The sequence below is a fragment of the Cynocephalus volans genome, chromosome X (assembly GCF_027409185.1).
Source record: "Cynocephalus volans isolate mCynVol1 chromosome X, mCynVol1.pri, whole genome shotgun sequence".
Lineage (NCBI taxonomy): Eukaryota > Metazoa > Chordata > Mammalia > Dermoptera > Cynocephalidae > Cynocephalus > Cynocephalus volans.
In genome coordinates, this window is record NC_084478.1 from 171,826,829 (window position 1) to 171,843,583 (window position 16,755).

General features: G+C 36.7%; 1 protein-coding gene across 1 annotated transcript in view; it reads right to left on the reverse strand.

The window, feature by feature from the left end:
* CLIC2 (chloride intracellular channel 2) overlaps positions 1–16,755 on the reverse strand; it is a 40,112-nt gene that overhangs the window by 15,433 nt on the left and 7,924 nt on the right. The gene's annotated exons all lie outside the window — the stretch shown is intronic.

Consider the following 16,755-nt stretch of genomic DNA (forward strand, 5'->3'; position numbering starts at 1 on the left):
AATTATAGTTACAATAATTAAGGGGTACACAACATAAAAGATGTAAATTGTGACATCAAAAACATAAAATGCAAGGGGGAGGTAGTAAAAATGTAGAGTTTTTATATAAGATTGAAGTTGTTATTAATAGCTTAAAATATACTGTTACAAGTATATGATGTTTTATATCAGCCTCATAGCAACCACAAAGCAAAAACCTATAGTAGATACACAAAAGATAAAGGATTCAAAGCATACCACTAGAAAAAAAAATCATCTCATGACAAATGAAGATAGCAACAGAGGAAGAAAGGAAAAAAGGATCTACCAAACAACCATAAAACAATTAACAAAATGTCACTAGTAAGTCCTTACCTATCAATAATTACCTTGAATGTAAATGGATTAGATTCTCTAATCAAAAGACATGTAGTGACTAAATAAATTAAAAAACAAGACACAGCTATATGTTCCCTACAAGAGATGCACTTCAGCTGTAAGAACACTCATAGACTGAAAGTGATGTATAGAAAAAGATATTTTATGCAAATGGAAACAAAAGAAAGCAGGAGTAGCTATACTTATTTCAGATAAAATAGACTTTGAGTCAAAATTGTAAAAAGAGACAAAGGACATTACATAATGATAAATGTGTCAATTCATCAAGAGGATTTAACAATTATAAGTATATATGCCCCCAACATTGTAACACAAAAAATATTAATGGATGTGAAGGAAGAGATAGACTGCAATACAATATAGTAGAGGACTTTAATACCCTACTGTCAACAATGGACAGATTATCAAGGCAGAAATCAATAAAGAAACATCGGACTTCAAATATACTTTAGACCATATGAACATAACAGACATACAGAGAACGTTCTATCCCATGGCAGCAGAATACACATTTTTCTCAAGTGCACATGGAACATTCACCAAAATAGATCATATGTTAGGTCACAAAACAAGTTTTAACAAATTTAAGAAGATTGAAATCATATCAAGTATCTTTTCTGACCACAATGGCATGAAACTGGAAATCAATAACAGAACGAATTTTGGAAAATTCACAAATATATGGAAATTAAACAACATGCTCCTAAACAACCAATGGGTGAAAGAAGAAATTAAAACTGATATTTAAAAATATTTTGAAATAAAAGAAAATAGAAACAAAACATCCCAAAACTTATGGAATGCAGAAAAGCAGTTCTAAGAGGGAAGTTTATAGCAATAAATGCCTACACCAAAAAGGAGAAATATCTCAAAGAAACAACCTAATGTTACACCTCAAGGAACTAGAGAAAGAAGAACAAATGAAGCCCAAAGTTAGTAGACAGAAAGAAATAATAAAATGACAGTAGAAGTAAATAAAATAGAGACAAAAACATTAATGAAACTTATGTTTTTTTGAAAAGATAAGTAAAACTTACAAACTTTTAGCTAGAATAAGAAAAAAGAAGACAAATTAAGAAATCAGAAATGGAAGAGGGGACATTACAAGTGACAGCACAGAACTATGAAGGGTTGTATGAGAGTACTATGAATAATTAAATGCTAGCAAGTTGAATAACCTAGAAGAAGTGGATAAATTCCTAGACACATACAACTTACCAAGACTGAATCATGGGGAAATAGAAAATCTCAACAGACCAATAATAAGTAAGGAGACTGAAAAAGTAATAAATATCTCATTTAAAAAATGCCTAGGATCTGATGACTTCACTGCTCAATTCTATCAAACATTTAAAGGACTAAAACCAATCATTTTCAAACTATTCCAAAAAATTGAAGAAGGAGCACTTCCCAACTCACTTACAAGGCTAACATTACCCTGACACTAAACCAGACAAGGAAAATACAAGAAAAGAAAATTACAGGCCAATATCCCTGGTGAATACTCATGTAAAAATCCTCAACAAAATACCAGCAAACCAAATTTAACAGCATATCAAAAGGATCATTCACCATAATGAAGTGGAATTTATCTCTGGGATGCAAGGGTGGTTCAACACATGCAAATCAATAAAAGTGATACATCACATTAAGCGAATGAAGGGCAAAAAACATATGATCATCCTGATATATGCAGAAAAGACATTCAACAAAATTCAACACTCTTTTATGATAAAACTCTCAGCAAATCAGGTACAGAAGAAAGGTATCTCAATACAGTGAAGGCCATATACGAAAAGCCCACAGTTAACAGTGTATTCAATTGTGAAAAGTTCAAAGCTTTTCCCTGAAGATCAGGAACAAGACAAGGATGCCCACTCTCTCCACTTCTTTTTGGCACAGTACTAGAAGTATTAGCCAGAGCAATTAGGGAAGAGAAATAAATAAACGGAATCCAAATTGGAAAGGAAGAAGTTAAATTTTCTCTGTTGCAAATGACATAATCTTTTATATAGACATTCGAAAGATGACACTAAGAATCTGTTAGAACTGATACAAGAATTCAATAAAGTTGAAGGATACACAATTGACATGCAAAAATCAGTAGTATTTCTATACACTAACAATGAACTATCTGAAAAAAAGTCAAGAAAACAATCCTACTTACAATAGCTGCAAAAGAAAAAAAAAACCCAAATAAAAACTTAGAAATAAATTTAACCAAGCAGATGAAATACCTGAAAAATATAAAACATTGATGCAAGAAATTGAAGAAGACACAAATAAATGGAAAGATATTCTGTGTTTACGGAGTGGGAGAATCAATATCATTAAAATGTTCATACTACACAAAGTGATCTATGGATTCAATGCAATCCCTATCAAAATTCCAATGACATTTTCACAGAAATAAAAAAAAAAATCCCCAAATTTGTATGAAACCATCCCTATCAAAATTCCAATGACATTTTCACAGAAATAAAAAAAAAATCCCCAAATTTGTATGAAACCTTAAAATATCCTGAATAGCCAAAGCAATCTGGGGCAAAAAGAACAAAGCCAGGAGCATCACACTACCTGATTTCAAAATATATTGCCAAGCTATAGTGATCAAAACAGAATGATACTGGCTTAAAAACAGACACATAGACCATTTGAATATAATAGACAGCCAAGAAGTAAATTCACACATTAATAGTCAATTGATTTTCAACAAAGGTGGCAAGAAAACAAAATAGAGAAATGAAACTCTCATCAGTAAATGGTGCTGGGAAAACTGGATATCCACATGCAGAAGAATGAAAATAGACTCTGGTCTCATACCATGTACAAAAACCAACTCAAAATGGATTAAAGACTTACACATAGATTACCATATGATTCAGCAATCCTACTTCAGGGAATATATCCAAAGCAAATGAAATCAGTGTTTCCAAGAGCTGTCTGCACTCCCAGACTCATTACAGCACTATTCACAATAGCCAAGAAATGTGATGAACCTGTGTCCATCAACAGATGAATGGATTAAAAAAAACGTGGTATACATACAATGGAATTTATTGACCCTTAACAAAAAAAGAAATCCTTTCATTTGAGATAACATGGATGAACCCAGAGGACATTATGCTTTGTCCATTTTTAAATTAAATTATTTGTCTTTTGTTTGTGTATGTTGATTGTGTATCCTGTCTTTCATTTTTGTTACAATAGTTAATTATATATTTTGGATATTAGTATGTTACCAGATATAATTTGCAAATATTTTCCCCTATTCTGTGGGTTGTTCTTTCACTTTCTTGATAGTGTCCTTTGATGCACAAAAGTTTTAAATTTTGATGTTCAGTTTTATCAATTTTTTTCTTTTGTTGCTTGTGCTTTTGCTGTTATATCTAAAATGCCATTGCCAAATACTAGATCCTGAAGATGCCCCCTGTATGTTTTTATCTAAGAATTTTATAGGTTAGCTCCTACATCTAGGTTTTGATACATTTTGAGTTAATATTTTTATATAGTGTCAGGTTAGGGTTCAACTTCATTTTTTTACATGTGCATATCTAGTTGTCCCAGCATTGGCTGAAGAAACTACTCTTTCCACATTGAATGGTTTTGGCAGTGTTGAGAAAAATTAATTGATGTATGGGTTTATTTCTGGACTCTCAATTCTATTCCATTGATCTATATGTCTATCCTTATGCAAATGCCACACTGTTTTGATTCCTATAGCCTTATAGTACATTTTGAAATCAGAAAGTGTGAGTCCTACAACTTATTTTATCTTTCTCAAGACTATTTTGGCTATTTGGGGTCTCTTGTAATTCCATATGAATTTGAGGATTGGTTTTTCCATTTGTGAAAAGAAGGCTGTTGGAATTTTATTTGGGATAGCATTGAATCAGCAGGTTGCTTTGGGGAGTATTTCTATCTTAACAATATTAAGTCTTTTAATCCATGAACATGGGATGTTTTTATGGGTTAAATTGTATCCCTCCAAAAAAGATATGTTAATGTCATAACCTTCAGTACCTCCTAATGTGACCTTATTTGAAAATAAGGTCATTACATATGTAATTAGTTAAGATGCAGCCATACTCGAATAGAGTTGGGCTTATCATCCAATATGACTCATATCCTTAAAGAAGAACATCATGTGAAGAGGCAGAGACACAGGGAGAATGCCATGTGAAGATGGAGGATTAGAGTTATGCATCTACAAGTTATGCAAGCCAAGAAACACCAAAGATTGCTGGAAAACCACTAGTAGCTAGGAAAGCTCAAGGCAGAATACTTTCCCTAGAGGTTTCAGAGCATGGCCCTCATGATACCTTGATTTCAGACTTCTAGCTTTCAGAACTGTGAGACAAATTTTTGTTGTTCTAAGCCACCCAGTTTGTGGTACTTTGTTATGGCATCTCAAGGAAACTAATACAGATATTATTCCACTTATTTAGATTTTTGTTAGGGACTGAATGTTCATGTCCCCAAAATTTATATGTTGAAATTCTAACCCCATCATGATGGTATCAGGACATGGGGCCTTTGGGAGGAAAAATTAGGTCATAGGGGTGAAGCTCACACATACGGGATTAGTACCCTTATAAAAGGGACCCAAGAGAGCTCTCGATGTTCTCTGCCATGTGAGGACACAATGAGAAGTCAGCAGTCTGCAACCCAGAAGAGTGCCTTCACTAGACACTGGATCTGCATGCACCTTTATCTTGGACTTATCATCCTCCAGAACTGTTAGAAATAAACATTTGTTGTTTAAGTCACCAAGTCTATGGTATTCTGTTATAGCAGCCCAAACTGACTAAGACAGTCTTTTTAATCTCTTTCAGCAATGTTTTATAGTTTTCAGTGTACAAGTATTCCTCCTTCTTTGTTAAATTTATTCCTAAATATTTTATTCTTTTTGTTACTATTGAAAACTGAATTTAAAAATTTTTCCTTTTTGGGTTATTTATTGATAGTGTATAGAAATACAATAGATTTTTGTATGTTGATCTTGTATCCTGCAACTGTGTTGAATTTATTTATCAGTTCTAATATTATTTTAGTTAATCTCTTAGAATTTTCTACACACAAGAACATATTATCTGCAAATAGTTTTTTTAAAAAATTTTTTATTGGTTATGAATATTCATGAGATAGAAAGCTGATTGTCACCCCTTGTGCCCAGGATGTGAAGGCCAGATCCATACTAGCAGCATGCCCATTACCACAAATTGTGATTGTACCCCGTGTCCCCCACCCAATTATCCCCAGCCTCCCTCCCCACTCCCTTTCTCCACCACTCCACTTTGAATCCCTAAGTATGCTCTCTCCCTTTGTAGTTCTTCCTTTACAGCTTTTATGCCTTTTATTTCTTTTCTTTTCTTTTTCTTTTTCTTTTTTTTTTTTTTTGCTTAATTGCTTTCACTAGAACTTCCAGCACTATGTTGAATAGAAGTGGCAAAAATGGGTCAAAGAGAACAAAATGATACTGGCAAGTTTATAACTTCTTTGGGCCCCAGTTTCTATGCCCAAACAATGAGAAGGCTGAACTGAATGACCTAGAAGGTGTCTTCCAGCTCTAAAATTCTGTAATTCTTCATAAATATTGTGTCTGAGCTATACTGCATTTGGATCTGAATGCAGATTAATGAAGATGTCTATGTTGGTTTAGTGGTCAGCAATACTGTAGTGAAAAGATTTACAGTCAGCAATAAAGTAGAATCAGAGTGAAGAAAGCTGTCGTACAGCCATTGTATAGAATAAATTTATCGTTCTATGCAGTGTCTATGAAAGTCTAGTCCAGTTTATTAATTGTATCAATATGATCTAAATTGTTACCATATTTTTTTCTGCATGTTCTATCAAAGAGATGTGTAAAAATCTCCTGCTCTTACTTTGGATTTTTCTATTGCTTCTTTTAGCTCTGACAAATATTTAAATTTTGAAAATGTACAGATTTAGGATTTTGACACCTTCCTGGTTTATTGACCCTTTTTATCACTGGAAAATGTTCTTTATCCCTGCTAATGCTTGTTGACTTAAATTGAGTTTGATATCTGTATAGATGTGCTAGCTTTCTTTAGCTAATTTTTATTTTATTTTATTTATTTCTTATTGTAACAGTTGATTATACAATAAAAGGGTACAGAGTTGAATATTAACACCTGTGTGCAATATGTGATGCTCCAATCAGGATAATTAGTATATTCAATGCATTTATATAATATTTTTTAGATCCCACTTATGATTGAGGACATGTGGTATTTCTATTTCTGTGCCTGGCTTATTTCACTTAACGTGATTTTCTCTGAGTTCCTCCATGTTTCTGCAGATGGCAGTATTTCATTCTTTTTTGTGGCAAGTAGTAGTATTCCATTGTGTAGATATGCCTCATTTTCCATATCCATTCATCTGATGATGGACATTTAGGTTGGTTCCAACTCTTGGCTATTGTAAATAGAGCTGCGATAAACATGGAGGTGCAGGTATCCCTTTGACATGATGATTTCCATTCCTTTGGGTGTATACCAGCAGTGGAATTGCTGCATCATATGGTAGTTCTATCTGTAGTTGTTTGAGAAGTTTCCAGTACTGTTTTCCATAATGGCTGCACCAATTTACAGTCCCACCAACAGTGTAGGAGGGTTCTCCTTTCTCAGCATCCTTGACAGCATTTGTTATTCTCTGCCTTTTTGAGAATAGCCAGTCTAAGTGGGGTGAAATAATACCTCAATATGGTTTTGATTTGCATTTCCCTAATGCTGAGTGATGTTGAGCATTTTTTTCATATACCTATGGCCATTTGTATTTCTTTCTTTGAGAAATGTCTATGCAGCTCTTTCGGCCATTTTTAAACTGGACTATTTGTTTTTTCACTGTCAAGCTGTTTTGAGTTCCTTGTATATTCTGGATATTAATTCCTTGCTGGATGCATAGTTGAGAAATATTTTCTCCCATTCTGTAGGTTGTTTTTTCATTCTGTTGTTTACCTTGCTGTGCAGTTTTTCAGTTTGATATAATCTCATCTGTTTTTTTTTTTCTTTTTCTTTTGTTTCCTGTGCTTTGGGGGTCATATTCATAAAGTCTTTAAACAGACCAACTTCCTCAAGTATTTCCCCTATGTTTTCTTCTAGGAATTTTATAGTTTTGGGTCTTATATTGAAGTCTTTAATCCATTTAAAGTTGATTTTGGTATATCATAAGAGATAAGGGTCAAGTTTCATTCTTCTATGTATGGATGCCCAGTTTTCCCAGCACCATTTATTGAAGAGGCAGTCTTTTCCGAAATGTATGTTCTTGGTGCCTTTGTTGAAGATCAGTTAGCTGTAAGTCTGTTGGTTTACTTATGGTTTCTCTATTCTGTTCCTTTGGTCAAAGTGTCTGTTTTTATGCCAGTACCATGCTGTTTTGGCTACTATAGCTTTGTAGTATAATTTGAAGTCAAGTACTGTTATGCCTCTGGCTTTATTTATTTTATTTTTTGCTCATGTTTATTTTGGCTATTTGGAGTCATATATTATGTGTTACATATATATAATATATTATTGTTATTATATATTATATGGGGTCTTATATGTTATATGTTGTTCCATATGAATGTTAGGATTGTTTTTTCTACTTCTGTGAAGAATGTCATTAGTATTTTGATGGGGATTGCATTGAATCCGTAGATCACTTTGCGTAGTATGGATGTTTTCACAATGTTAATTCTTCCAACCCAAGAGCATGGAATGACCTTCCGTTTTTTTATGTCCTCTTTAATTTCTTCCAACAGTGATTTGTAGTTCTCAGTGTAGAGATCTTTCACCTCCTTGGTTAAATTTATTCCTAGGTATTTCAACACAATAAAAGCCATATACAACAAACTCACTGCCCATATCATCCTGAATGGGGAAATCCCTTAAGAGAGGGAACAAGACAAGAATACTGTCTCTCAGCACTCCTATTGAACATAGTATTGGAATTACTAGCCAGAGCAATCAGGCAAGAGAAAGAAATAAAGGGCATCCAGATTGGAAAAGATGAAGTCAAACTGTTTCCATTTGCAGATGATATGATCCTATAAATAGAAAAGCCTAAACACTACAAAAAAATTCTTAGAGCTGATAAACAATTTCATTAAAGTTGCAGGATACAAAATCAGCATGCAACAATCAGTGGTGTTTTTATACTCCAACAATGAACTAGCAGAAAAAGAAATCAAGAAAGCAAGACCATTTACAATAGCTTTTAGATAATATTTTCATGGTATGCATTCTTCCATTTTTTACTTTTAACTTCTTTGTATACTTATATTTAAAGTGAGTCTCTTATAAGCAACATACAATTGGGGTTTGACTTTTATATCCACCCTAATGAGCTTAATTTTTTAATAGTAATATTTAGTCCATTTACATTTGATGTAATGACTGACCTTTTTGAGTTTATACCTGGTGTCTTATCCAGCTATTTTACATTCCTGTTTCTTTCCTTTCTTGAATCCTTTTAAATTAAACAATTCTAAACATTTAAATTATATTTTTAAAATTACAGCAAAACATTTTTGAAATATGTACAAAATTTAATAATGAATAGTGTTATGTAACAGCCACCCAAAATCAGGATACAAAACTGTTCCACCACCTCTCCAAACTCCCTCATGCTATCTATGTATAGTCACACTTTCCCCCAATCCTAAACCCTGTCAGCTGCTGATCTTTTTTTCCATCACTATAGTTTTGTTTTTTAAGGAATGCTGTATAAATGGATTTATGCCATATTTAACCTAGTGAGACAGGCTTCTTTTACTCAATATAATGCCTTTGAGATTTATTCAAGTTGTGGTGTGTATCAAAAGTTCATTTATTTTTATTGTTGAGTAGTATTCCATAGTATGGATTTAGCACAGTTTGTTGATCACCAGGTAAAGGGCATTTGGGTTGTTTCTAGTTTGGGGCAATTATGAATTAAGCTGCCATCAGCACTTTTGTACTAGTTTTGGGGCAGACATATGTTTTCATTTCTTAAGGGCAATATTTCTCAACAGCAGCACGATGGACATTTTGAGCCAGACAATTCTTTGTTGTGGGGGCTGTTTTGTGCATTGTAGGGTGTTTCACAGCATCCTTGGCATCTGCACACTAGATGCCAGAAGCAACCCTCCCCTTACTTCCCCAGCCTTGACAACCAGATATGTTTCAAGATATTGCCAAATATCTCCAGGGGACAAAATCTCCCCCAGTTGAGGACCACTGCTGTAGGGTAAATGCCCAGGAATGAGATTGCTGGATTATATGGTAAGTTATGTTTAACTTTATAGGAAACACCCAAACTGTTCTTTGTAAGGGCTGTACCATTTTGCAGTTCTACCAGGAATGCATGAAAGTTCCAGTTGATCTGCATCCTCATCGGCACTTGGTATGGTCAAAATTTTTTATTTTGGCCATTCTGCCATTCTAATAGGTGTGTGTTGATATCTCATTGTGGTTTTAATTTGAAATTTTTCCTAGTGGCCAGTGATGTTGAGCATCTTTTCATGTACTTATTTGCCAGTATCTTATTTGATGAAGTGTCCATTCAAATCTTTTGCCCATTTTTATTTTTTTATTTTTTAAATTTTTATTAAATCATAATTGATTATACATATTTTGAGGGTTCAGTGTTGACATATGCTGATCAAATCAATATTATTAGCATATATATTCCCACAAATCATACTTATTCTTTATGCCCCTTGTCCAATCTCTCCCTATCCCCCTCTCCCTCCCCCCTTCCCCCCTAGATTTCTTCTCTCCCTCTGAAAGAGTAATGGTTACTCTGTTGATTTGTTGCCTAGATGATCTGTCCAATGCTGAGAGATACATTCAGGTCCCCCAATATTATCATAGAGCGAATGCTTTTTCTGTCACTCTGGAATGAGCTTTGTGGAGAGAGACATTCTCTTCTTTTCTTTAGTCTCTGCTGGTGACTCTCCTTCTGTTAATGCACTCCAGTGGCTGGTGGACCATTTGCATGGTGGTTGTGGCATCTAGCCACTTTTGTGGCAGCTGTGGTTATTGTGGTGGCTGTGGTGGGCCATGCACATAGAAGTGATGTTTTTGGCATGCTCCTTACCTAGTTGGTGGTGGTGCTGGTGGTGTGCCTGGTTGTGAGAGGGGGTCCAGTCTCTGGCTCCATATCTCAGGACCCTGGGCAGGCCCCATGGCACTGGCAATATGCCTGGTAGTGGGAGGAGGGTCCAGGCCCCCTCTCCTAGCCTCCGGACCCTGGGCAAGCCCCGTGGCACTGTCTTTTGCCCATTTTTAAATTGAGTTGTTGTTTTCTTATTGTTGGGATTTGAGAATTCTTAAATATTCTGAACCAAGTCCTTTGTCAGATATGTGATTCTCCCCCAGTTGTTTATTTAGTCAATAATTTACTTATATCAGCATGACTTATTAATATTTATTTTATACTTTGGGTTATAGTGCATTATTTATTTTGTTGTCCAAATTGTTCCAGCTTTGGCCATAGGGAACTCTTTTAGATTGACTCCTGTATCCTTTTGACATACCTCCAAACTTGGGTTTTTTTAAATGTTTCCTAATTTCTGGCACAATAAGATGCTCCAGACTCATCTTGTATTTTCATTGCCTCAGCCCTAGAATCAGCTATTTCTCCAAGAAGCCCAAGACAAGAACCTTTTAGTGGAGAATGAATGGTGTTTATAAACCAAGATCTTGGTGCTAGGTGTCCAAATACTTTTTATTTTTACATTTTTCCTCTATTAACATGTATTTACACATTCTTTTATTGTTCTTTTAATGTTTACTTTAAAATATAAGAGTCTAGAATCAATTATTACAGCCTAGATAAATTATTACTCCTACTCTTTTCTTTTTCTTTCTTTCTTTTTTTTTAAAGACCGGTGAGGTGATCTCAGCCCTTGGCTTGGTGTTGTCAGCACCATGCTCAGCCAGTGAGCAAACCGGCCATCCTTATATAGGATCCGAACCTGTGGCCTTGGTGTTATCAGCACCACACTCTACTGAGTGAGCCACGGGCCGGCCCACTCCTACTCTTTTCTTGATAATTTTAGAAATTTAAAAATCTTTTATTCTCCTTGCTACACTGCTATCTTTTGAATTGTTTTCTTGTATTTTAAGAAGTCTACATACATTTTAAGCCCCACAAGGCATTACTGTTACTGTTTTCTTACAGTCAGTGTTCAGTTAATATTCTTTTGTATTTACCCACATATTTACTCTTTCTGTTGCTCTTCATTGCTTAATCCAATTCCATATTTCCTTCTGGGATCATTTTTCTTCTTTCTGAAGAATTCCTTCAAGTATGTATGTTAACAAAGAAATGCTGACAGTACATTCTATTAGATTTTCTTTGTCTGAAACATCCTTATTTTGCCTTTATTTTTGAAAGATATTTTTACTAGACATATAATTCCAAGTTGGAAGTTATTTTCTTTCAGCACTTTTAGATATAATTTTGGGCTCGCCAGTTAGCTGAGTTGTTTAGAGCATGGTGCTAATAACACCAAGGTCAAGGGTCAGATCTCCATACCGCCCAGGCACCAGAGAGACAGAGAGAGAGAGAGAGAAGGAGGGAGGGAGGGAGGAAGGGAGGGAGAGAGAGAGAGAGAGAGAAGGAGGGAGGGAGGGAGAAAGAGAGAGAGAGAGAGAGAGTGAGAGAATGAATTTCATTGTCTTTTGGCTTCCATTTTCTTCCTGTGGAGATTTTAGATGTAGTATTATTGTCGTTTCTTTGAAAGAAAGTGTCTCTGTTCTCTAGTTTCTTTTGAAAATTTCGTCTTTGTATTTGGTTGAAGAAATCACTATGATGTGCCTTCATGTGGTTTTCTTTGAATTGTTTCTGTTTGGAGTTCTAAGCCTTCTTGAAATTATGTGTAGTTGTTTTTCATCAATTTTGGATGAAAATTACTTCTTTAAGTACTGCTTTTTTCCCATTCTCTTTCTCCTCATGTTCTGGGACTCTACACATATGTCATATTTCTCCCTGAGTCCCACATGTCTCTACTGTTATTTTATGGATTTTTATTCATTTTTCTCTCTTTGCATCAGTTTGGATATTTCCTATATGCCTATCTTCCAGCTCACTATGCATCTCTTATGCTATATCTCACCTGCTGTTAAATCCACGTAATAAATTCTTAAATTCAGATATTTCATTTTTCAGTTATAGAATTTCATTTGTTCTTTTAAAAATATGTTCTAATTCTTTGGTGAAAGTCTCTACCTTTACATTTGTTTTCTCTGTATTATCCTCTACATTCTTGAGCTTATATCAATTATAGTTATATGCAAATTCTTTTTAGCTAACTTTAATGTTTGGATCACTTGCTGATTTATTTCTATTGTCTTTTTTCACTTGCTGATTTATTTCTATTCTTTTTTCACTCTTATTCTTTCATCATATAGTCCTGTATTTTGTTGTTTCTAGTTATTTTTATTGAATGACAGGCATGCATAAAAATTGTAGAGGCTCAAACTTATTTTTTTCTAGAGGACATGCACCTATTCATTTGCTGGGAAGTTAGAGTGGTGGCTGATAATCTTAACTGAATCAGAGGCTGTGGTAAGTCAAGGCTGTGTTAGGGTCCTGGAAAGGCTTAGTCTATAACCGGTTCACCCTGGTCCACTGGGATTTTTATATGAGTACCTGGAATATTCTTCAGGGAATCCTCACCTTGGAAGGTACTAAACTCAAATTTTTGTCTCAGGAGACAGGAAATCCTGTTCTACTTTTTCAAAGCTTTTCTATATAGTCTTTTTTTCCTCTCCCACCCTGAGCAACCTCAGAATTTGGCAAATGTTCTGATGGGAAAACTGGCCATGTGTTTAAGGACCTTAAAATTTCCACAAAAAGCTCTGCTTGTTACTCTGCCCCCCATCAACAATTGTTTGTTGCTATATGCTAGACACCAGGTACATACTTAAAACAAACTGTTTCAGAAATACTGAAAATAAAGGTCTAGAATATTATGTAGGTAAATTCTAACTAAAAGAATAATATAGTGGTATATTATATGGAAATCTCTAATCATTATTCAAGAGAATTGGAAATCAATTCCAAAGAGATAGACATCTTCCTTGCTTTTGAAAGTAAAAAAGAAAACAACAACAAAACCTTCATGAATATAAAATAAATAAAATAATTCATGGGATAAAAAAGAAAAAAAGAGAAAAAGTGGAAACTACAAAATATTTAAAATGAAGAATGTAGTCCTGGGACCCTGTCTCACTTGGGGGAGTCTGCTTTGGTTCCTGGCCATAGGCAGACGTGGTAAACAGAATACTAAAATGGCCTCCAAGATTACTACCTCCTGGTGTATCATGCTCTACCCTTGAGTGTGGGTGAGCCTTGTGAATATGAAGGGATGTCATGTCTATGGTTAGGTTACTAATCAGTTGACTTGGAGTTAATCAAATGAGAGACTATCCTAGGAGGGCACAACCTAACCAAGAAAGCCCTTAAAAGAGGGTGAAGCATCAGAGACATTCTCCTGCTAGTTTCAGAGGAATAAAGCAAAAAACCATGTTGTGAACTGTTTATGAAGAAAAAGCAGCCTCTAGGAACTAAAAACTGATCCTGGCCAACAGTTAGCCAGTAACCTGAGATCTCAGTCATACAGCTGCAGAAAACTGAATTCTGCCAAAAACATGAATGAACATGGAAGATGACCCTGGGACCCAGGTAAGAATTGTATCCCTGAACCATGCCTTGATTGCAGCCTTGCGAGACCCTGAGCAGAGGACCCTAGTAGGCCATGCCAGACTACTGAGCAATGGAAACTGTGAGACAATGAGTGAGTGTTGTTTTAAGACACTAAGTTTGAAATAAGTTGTTACACAGCAATAGAAAATGAATACAGCATGCTTCTTGTTTCTAGACATTATCATGGGTGGGAGGAGATATGCAGGTGTCATTCAAGTGTAGACAGTGCAGTTCTGGCCTCTGACAACTGCTTGAATCTATTTCCTGGCCTGTAGCCCTTGAGTTGGGTTTGTTAAGGCCCAGTCCTGACCAGTCCTCAGGTTATACTATATTAGTACCCCACCCCCTCATTCCCATCCCACTGTGGGTTCCTTCTGTATTTCTAGACCACAGAGAATTTACTTTCTTGCTTTAAAGTAAGCTATGGATTAAAAAAAAATTCAAAATATTACAGCTATCATCTTTGTGTATTTGAAGTTGGAGAGGAGGTTTATGCATGTGTGTCATTTCACACGTAGGCCCAGAAATCCCAAAGCACTTTTAAATTAGTAAGGATCTGATGGAGTTTGGATGTGCTGTCCCCTCCAAAACTCATGTGGAAATTTGATCCCGAGTGTGGAAGTGTTGGAAACTGATTGAGTCATGGGGGCGGATCCATCAAGAGTGGATTAATGCTCTCCCTTGGGGAGGAGGGATAAATGAGTGAGTTCTCGCTCTATTAGTTCCCACGAGAGCTCGTTGCTTAAAAAGACCCTGGCACCTTCTCTCTCTCTCTCTTGCTTCCTCTCACTTGCTTCCTCTTGCCATGTGATCTGCTTGTACCCGCCGGCTGCCTGCCACTTTTCCCCATGAGTAGAAGCAGCCTGATGCCCATGCCAGATACAACTGTCCCAGAATCGTAAGCCAAATAAACCTCTTTCCTTTATAAATTACCCAGTCTCAGGTATTTCTGTTATAGCAACACAAAACGGACTAAAACAGAAAATTGGTACTGAGGAGTGGGGTGTTGCTTAACAGATACCTGAAAATGTGGATGAAGCTTTGGATCTGGGTAATGGGCAAAGGCTGGAGGAGTTTGGAGGACTTAGAAGAAGACAAAGAGATGAGAGAATGTTTGGAACATTTTAGAGATTGGTTAAATGGTGGTGGTGAGCAGAATGCTGATAGAAATATGGACAGTAAAGACCATTCTAAGGAGGTCTTAGGTAGAAATCAGAAGGAGTTTATTGGAAACTGGGGCACAGATCACCCTTGCTGTGAACTGGCAAAGAATTTGGCTGCATGGTGTCCATGCCCTAGGACTTTGTGGAAGTTGGAACTTAGGAATTGTGAACCAGACTATCTGGTGGAAGAAATTTCTAAGCAGCAAAGCATTAAGAACACTGCATGACTACTTCTAACAGACTACTCTGAGTTATGGGAGCAAAGGCATGACATAAAGCCAGAATTTAAAGGGGAATCAGAGCGTAAAGATTTAGACAATTTGCAGCCTGGCCATGCAGTAAAGAAATGGAGAGCTGGAGAAAAATGCAAGGGTGAAACAGATAAACTGGTTGCTAAAGAAATTATCTTGGTGGTGAGGCAGCCAGATGCTAATAGCGGAGAAAATGAGAGGAAAGCCCTGCAGCCATTTCAGAAGTCTGGAAGGGTGCCCCACCTATCACAGGCCCTGAGACCTAGAAGGACTGAGTTATCCTGGAAGACAGACCTGGGGTGCAGCTGCCCTCAGGATCCTGCTCCCTGCATCCCAGCTGCTCCAGCTGGAGTGGCCCCAAGTGTGGTTCGTGCAGCAGCCCTGGAGAGTAGAGGCCTGAAACCTCGGTGGCGTCCATGTTGTGTTAAGTCTGCAGGCTTGGCAGGATGTGAGAGCAGTGGAAGCCTGGCAGCCTCCACCCAGATTCCAGAGGATGTACGGAAAAGCCTGGGGGCCCAGGCAGAGACCTGCCACAGGGGCGGAGCCACTGCAGAGGCCATCTACTAGAGCAATGCCAAGCAGAAAAGTGGGTTCAGAGCCCTCACAGGGAGCCCCCACCAGAGAAATGTCTAGTAGAGCCAATGCAGCAGGGCTGCCACCAGGACCCCAGAATTTTGGGGCCACTGGTAACATGAAATGCAGGCATGGAAAAGCCACAGGCACCAGCATGGCCCACTGGGCTGTGCCTGGCAGAGCTGTGGGAATGAAGCTGCCTGATGCTTTGGGGGCCCAGATGCCCAACTGTGCCCAGGATGTAGGACTTGGAGTCAAAGTACATTATTTTGGAGCCTTAAGACATAATGTGTGCCCTGCTGGGTTTCAGACTTGTTTGGGGCCCGTTTTTCCTTTCTTCTGGCCTATTTCTCCCTTTTGGAATGGGAATGTGTACCCAATGTCTGTTCCACCATTGGATCTTGGCAGTAGATAAATTTGGTTTTGACTTTTACAGGTTCACAGCTGGAAGGACTTTTGCTTTTGGTCTCAGAGAAGACTTTGGATTTTGGACTTTTAAGTTGGTGCTGGAACAAGCTAAGACTTTTGGGACTATTGGGATGGAATTATTGTATTCTGTATGTGAGAGGAACATGAGTTTTGAGGGGCCAGGGGCGGAATGATGGAGTTTGGATGTGTTGTCCCCTCCAAAACTCATGTGGAAATTTGATCTCCAATGTGTCAGTGTTGGAAACTGACTGAGTCATGGGGGC